The sequence below is a fragment of the Otolemur garnettii genome, unplaced genomic scaffold (assembly GCF_000181295.1).
Source record: "Otolemur garnettii isolate 467f Iridium unplaced genomic scaffold, OtoGar3 scaffold00005, whole genome shotgun sequence".
NCBI lineage: Eukaryota > Metazoa > Chordata > Mammalia > Primates > Galagidae > Otolemur > Otolemur garnettii.
In genome coordinates, this window is record NW_003852400.1 from 6,090,119 (window position 1) to 6,097,462 (window position 7,344).

Genomic DNA, 7,344 nt, shown 5'->3' on the forward strand with positions numbered 1-7,344 from the left:
TGAAGAGATGAGTCTTAAGTCTTAAGCATCTCCTAGGCAACATGTAACACTGATTTTCCTGAGTCTTCTTACTTTTCCTCTGAAAAATACAAAGTATATTTGACTCTATGCTACTTTGATTATGATACTAATAGATCTGTATCTATTTCAGGACAACTATGGTTGAACCATATTCAAGAAATACTTTAGCTACAGTAGTGATTCTCAGAGGTTTCAGTAGAGAATCTATCCTACTGATCAACCTCCAGACCTGAGTTATCAAGTCCTTTGCTGGCTGCCAACAATATAACATCTTTACTTGGATGTCAAACCTAACGTGTCTCAAATGGAACTCATTATCTTCCACTCCAAACTGATTTCCCTTCTTAATTTCCCTGTGTGAACCAGAGCTATAGTCATAATCCTAGTCACCCAAGTTTATGATTTGGGGAATATTTTTAATCTCTCTCTTTTCCCATCCTCATAGCACCTGTAAGAGTGAAGGCATGAGAACCTGCTCTCTGTCCTAACCACTTAAATGGGCTAGGCACTGACATCCAAGAGTTGTCAAAGTATGGTGTGAGGTCCCTTGGGGCTAGAATGCCCTATGACACTGACCAAAGATGCAGACTTCCCTCTACACCTCCCACCTCTGCAATTAGGGTTGGGTTGGGGCATTTTGAATTAAATTCCAAGGAAACTTTTAAGGGAAACTAAAAAGAACCAGTTCTCTGAAGGAAAAGAGTCATTAGAGAGAGACACCCTTTGGAGGAGCAGTAAGTTATACTGTCCAAAGGGCACAATAGAGGTTCCAGGGGAAACTGTGGAGCCCCAAGAAGGTGGGTGGAACATAGAGGCAGAAAGGCAGCACACAGACCTGTGAGACATTTGCAGGAGCTTCATTATTTTACCCAAAAACTAAGAGTACTTTTGTAAGGGTTCAGTAATGCTGAAGCCATCATTTACATCTGTTCCTGAATAGCTTTTGCCAGATAGGACAGGAAAGACTCTAGCTTCCTCCCCAAAAGGACTAACCAGAACAGAGGTCTGGTTATACCAGAGCCTAGTTAAAGCACACAGGGGAGAAATAGGGGCAACTCAGTTAACACTATAGCCTTCCAGTGTTATCACTGGTTGGTTAGATCTCAGCTCTGACAATGGATAGGCCCAGGGCAATACAGGAGGCTGGTGGAGGCTGAGCAATGACTCAGGGCTTTGCCTATATCAGCCAGGATTTAGTTGCCAATACAAGAAGCCATGTTAGTTACAGTAAACTCAAGGGGATTGTTGGAAAAGCTGGGAACAATTTCCAGGCTGAGCCTCCTGGAATGACTGCCATAAGTGCCAGCCAAGGTAGCTACTGCCTGTGGCCTGGTCAGAAAACCAAGGAATGATCAGAAAGCTGGGGAATAAGGAAAGGCTGCCCCAAGTGCTGGCTCCAGGCTGCCTTAGTCCAGATCTATGTCAGCAAAATGGACATCCTTGTCACTGCCAGAAATAGAATGCCGATCATAAGGCCTCTGCAGCATTGTCATAAAACAAACCCCCAAACCAGAGCCTCCATGTCCTTGCTTGGTAGTGGAAACAGCAGAAAGGCCACTTCTGTCACTTGTGTTATCCAAATATCACATTCATGCCAGGCGTGGTGGCTCATGCCTGTAATCCTAAAATTTGGGAGGTCAAGGCAGGTGGATTCCTGAGCTCACAGGTTCGAGACCAACCTGAGGCAGAGTGAGACCTCATCTCTAAAAATAACTGGATGTTTTGTGGGCACCTGTAGTCCTAGCTACTTGAGAGGCTGAGGCAAGAGTATCACTTAAATTTAATGTTGCTGTGAGCTGTGATGCCATGGCACTCTACCAAAGGTGACAAAGTAAAACCTGTCTCAAAAAGAATCACATTTGTATGTCTATTTGGCAGAAGCTGATTAACATGTGGAAAGTGAGGGAGTCTGAGAAATGGAGCTCTCTGTCCCATAGCATGCTACAAAAGGCGGTGGTGTGGAACCGTGTAGGACACATATGATGTCTCTTGGCATCATACCACATACTCAGCTGCAAGCTTCCCCCAGAATAGAAGCTATCAGAGGCCAGGGACCTGTCCTTTACTGTTTTAGAAGCCCCAGCAGGCACTTCACAGAATGTCAGGTGAATAGCGGGGGGAGCAAAGAAGTTCAGGATCAGGTCAGGGCAGAGTCAACAGGTGGACAACATTAGCAAACTCAGTTTTGATGGTATTTGAAACCTAAGTTGAAATAAAACAGGGAAGACACTAATAATTCTTATTTCCTAGTAGGCTAGCAGTTTTTGGTTTCAATCTGTTTCTCTTTATTTCCATGCCTATGGACTTAGTATGGTTCAAACTCCTTATGTCTGGAAAAAATCAGTTGTCTCCTAACTGGTGTCCTGCCCAATTTCTCCCCATTCTTCCCTATTCTAGTCCATTCTACACACTGATCTCTGGACTAGGTTTCCTGAAAGAGTTGTCTTCAAACTTTTTACTTAGCAAACATTTCCAAAAGAATTTTGTAAAGCTTTATATCCTCTTACACATTAAGCTGACATCTAAAATTTTTCAACCAAGTTTTAAAAGTTGCAAAGAAGGCAACTTCCAACGTATTGTAAATATTATCATTTAAAAATAAAAACATTACATCCTTTAAAAATACATCTAATAGAATCTAAATACTACATCTATTTTTAAAAAAATACATTAACAAGCTGTTCTTTAATAATCAAAAATGTTGTATCTTTCCCTTTTCTTCTTGAATTCATGTTTCTAATGCTTCCACCAAAGAATTTCATTCTATTATTACATATTTTTACTACTGAAAATCTTTTTATCAGTGGTCTTAATTATACAATAAAAGTATATGTGTTGAAATTATGTCCTATGACCATGAAGCTAAGAATTATTCTGGATTGAGTTATTGTTTCAATTATTATTAGAATACTATTGATGATGGCTCAGCGCCTGTGGCTTAAGTGGCTAAGGCGCCAGTCACATACACCTAAGGTGGCGGGTTTGAATCCCCAGCCCGGGCCCGCCAAACAACAATGATGGCTGCAACTGAAAAAATGGCCGGGCATTGTGGCAGGCGCCTGTGGTCCCAGCTACTTGGGAGGCTGAGGCAGGAGACTCGTTTGAGCCCAGGAGTTGGAGGTTGCTGTGAGCTGTGATGCCATGGCGCTCTACCCAGGGGGATAGCTTGAGGCTCTGTCTCAAAAAAAAAAAAGAAAAGAAAAGAAAAGAAACTAGAAAACCATCTAAATGCAAAAGGATTTGTTACTCATTTTTTAACGTGACTCCCTTTCTCAATACCAATTACTATACTGTGTTTCTAATTATCATTGTTGGTTCCAGAGGTTTTCCTATTCCAAGGTAACATATAATCATACAATAAGGGTGACAAGGGGGCCTTTCTTCTTTAAAATAGAAGATAATAGGGGAGGAGTATGTGAAAGAAGAGGTGGAAAGTAGAGGTAGAAAGGCATGTTCTCAGGCAGATGAGTTTTAAAGAGTATAAAGGAAAATTGAGCATCTGGAATCTGATTCCCAGAACATTTTTCTTGGCCTTTATATCCCTCCATATCCCTACACCACACTAGTTTGAAGAGGACCCAGAACAACTTACCCAAGTGGTATCTTCTCATTGGCATAAAATATCCACAACTTTAAAAAATGTCAAAAGGGTAAGTATGACTAATCATTTAAATCACTTAAGATATGTTTCTATTTTAAAATAATTTACTACTAATATAATTGACTAGACAACTGGTAAAACATATGTCAAATGCCAATTTCTTTGATTCTAGAACTGACAGCTACTTTATATTCAATACTTCTAAAATTTCTTTTTGCACAAGAAGCTGTCATTTAATCAACAGTGCATCTCACATCTTGAGGGAATATACTTTTAAAGAAGCAGCAGGCAGGAGCAGAGCGGTGGTCTACTGTTCTTGGGCCTGCCATTCTGTAGCCAATTGAAAACTTCCTCCAAAGCATAGATGTCAGTCTTAGACATGTGTGGGATCCCTGTCTCTAGGCTTCACCCCCAGAGATTCTAATCCAAAACGTCTGCAATGGAGTCACAAATGTACATTTTTAACAAGCACTCCAAGTGTCACACTTTGGGAATATTCACCTAAAGGGAAAACATCCTGGAAAATACATAAATTAAAATTTGCAGAGGTGATTTATAAAATGAAAAAGTTAAGTACTAGGGTGGGTTAATTAAGAGAAGAACTACTACAAAGCTCACTTGTGTGAGTTCAGTGCTGATTTAAACAGGGGGAGTAAGCCTCACCTACAGTAATCATCCATGTCCAAGGGATCTCAGAGGTCGGAAGGTGAGCTCACCAAGTCTGTGTGCTTTCTCAGGAAAGAGGACCCACCAAGTCACCTTACCATTCCTGTAACAAAACATATGCTAGACAGGACCCAAGCATATCACACTATACAGGCTACTTTACAGGCTAACCAATCTGGATTAAAGAGAAATTTGATTTCAGGAAGAACTTTACTTTCCAAGAACACTTGGGGTTCTTTTTTTTTTTTCCAGATAAGTTCTTACCATGTCACTTTCGGAAGAATGCTGTGGCATCACAGCTCACAGCAACCTCAAACTCCTGGGCTTAAGCAATTCTCTCGCCTCAGCCTATCAAGTGGCTGAGACTACAGGTGCCCACCACAACACCTGACTATTGTTTTGTTGTTGTCATTGTTGCTTAATAGGCCTCAGCCAGTTTCAAACCCACCAGTCCCTGTGCATGTGGCTGGCACCTAACCACTGAGCTATGGGCATCAAGCCATGCTTGGGGTTCTTAAAAAAAATTTTTTTTAATTGTTCTATTATATAAAGAAGATGAGACGATGTAAAGTGACACACTGTAACAGAGAGGAAAACACCTCTCTATTTAGGTTTGGTGATACCTATTCACTAGTGTTCACAGGGCAGCTGCCCTGTGAAATTAAAAACAATAGCAAGCTGAAATAAGAAGTAATGCACTCTCTGGGATAAAAGAATTTTTTTTGCACACTAACTTGGTAGATTGCAGCGTATAGTTAGTTGCCTATTACCTTCAGAATTACTAAAAGATGACACATATGAATATATATCAAAATTCTTTTATAAAAAAAGGTATTGCAAGTCCTTATAAAGAAAAAACTCAGATTTCTCCAACCCATGGAGAAGGTAATGAACTGATGATGTTTACAATGATTTTATTTTTTTAGAGACAGGGTCTTGCTTTGTCACTCAGGCTGGAATGCAGTGCTATAATCATAATTCACTGTAGCCTCGAACTCCTGGGCTCAAGCAATCCTCCTCCCTCAGCCTCCCAAATAACTTGAACTACAAGGATATGCCACCGCATCTGGGCTAATTTAAAAAAAATATATTTTTGTATGTAGAGATGGGGTCCTGCTATTTTCCCCAGGCTAGTTTCAAACTCCAGGCTTCAAGCTATCCTCCCTCATCAGCCTCCCAAAGTGCTGGGCTTACATGCATGAGCCATTGCACATGGTAAAAAGTTATTTTTTATATTTCTGAAAATAAATTTTTTTTGGTACTCACTAGTACAAGATGAAGTGCAACTATAATTTTAGGCGAGGTCTTTTTCACTTTTTATTAAATGTTTCATTTTTATTTAATGTTTTATTAAATGTTTCAACATATGCAAAAATAGACTAGTATAATGAATCCCATATGACCATAAACATATGTCTGTTATTATTTCATCTATACTTCCCTCCCACTGCCCTCTTCTCTCCTCACTGGATTATTTTAAAGCCAACCTCACATAATGTTATCTTTATCCTTAGTATCGTTAGTATGTATCTCCAAAAAGTGACTTTTTTAAAAAAGCTAACCACATCTAAAAAATTAGCAACATGTGATTATTTTAAAATACTTTAGAATTTGCATATCCAAAGGAGGGATCTCCTCAAAGCATCATCTTAAAAGGTTATAGGAGATGCAAGCGTTTCCCAAAACATTTTTGGAATACCACTCAGGATTACTTTCAGGACTTAAAACATATTCTTTTAAGTATCTCACATGTTAACAAATCTCTGCTCTCCAAGTATCTTAGATGGCAACAAATCTCTGCTCTCCAAGGATAGACATGAAAATAGCCAGAAAGTCTTTAGGAATAAACCCCGATGAATTGTTAGTAATCAGACTGAGCGGACTATCTTTATTAGAGAGCAATATACACACAGAGGCACAGTGTGTCCACATCATGGAAGGATGCTTCTTAGATCTGAAAGCATCTACTCACTGCAGAGGTGCCGGGTAAGAGAGGGAGCTCTGTTGCTTCTGAGCTATAGCATTAGTGACTCCTAAAAGGAGAACGCGAGAGGCAGCTGAGAGAGCCAGCCAACTGGTGAGAGGAAGTTATGCTTAATCTTTGCACCCTAAATTCCAGTGATTCCAGGCCACTTTCTCTATTTATCTTACATGTCAGGCCTCTATGCTTTTACAAACAATGTTCCCTGTGATTGGAATGCTCTGGGTGGACCCACTAGATGAATCTCTAGTCATCCTTTAAAACCTTAATCAAATATTACCACATTCTTCTACACTGTCTGGCACAATTAGTTATTCCATTCTCTTATCCCAGTTGTACTTTGTATCTCTTTAAACATCTATATAATTGTTGTATGTTATTTATACTGTATGTGTATGTTCCCCCAATTTGACTAGGAACTTATTTTTGTAATGTTTAGCATATAGTGACTGGCACGTAGTGGGCCCTCAGTAATCACCTGTTTATTACAGAGATATGGCTAATAATCTGGGTATGTTTAAGTGGTTTAGGCCCTGAAATGTTCTCATAACATAGTTGTAGGCTTTAAACATTACAGTATAAGGCAAGGAAGAAAAAACCTCATGCAAGAGCAATTTTTGCAACAGAATCCCTGGAAGTTTCAGATCTTGGCAGTGGAAAGTTATAGCACAGAACTGCCCCAAAAAAGGTTGGCAATTTCCTTCCCTCTCTTAAAAATAAATTTTCCAAATCCATTTTCTTTGATCAGTGTTGTTTTATTTTTCTTTGAGGGGCTAATGCTTGAAGAATTAATGAATTAAATACAAATTGAAATTGAGTGCAATCTTAGTTGGTGCATATTTTTTTAAATTAAATTTGGAAGGCAGAACCCAAAGCAAAAAATGGACCATCTACTTCAAAGAAAATAAATGACCAACTATCAAAATCATTGTATAAAACTATAGAAATTTAGAATAGTTGAAACTAGGACTGGCTCGGCGCCTGTAGCTCAAGTGGCTAAGGCGCCAGCCACACACACCTAAGATGGCATGTTCAAATCCAGCCTGGGCTTGCCAAAACAATGACGGCTGCAACC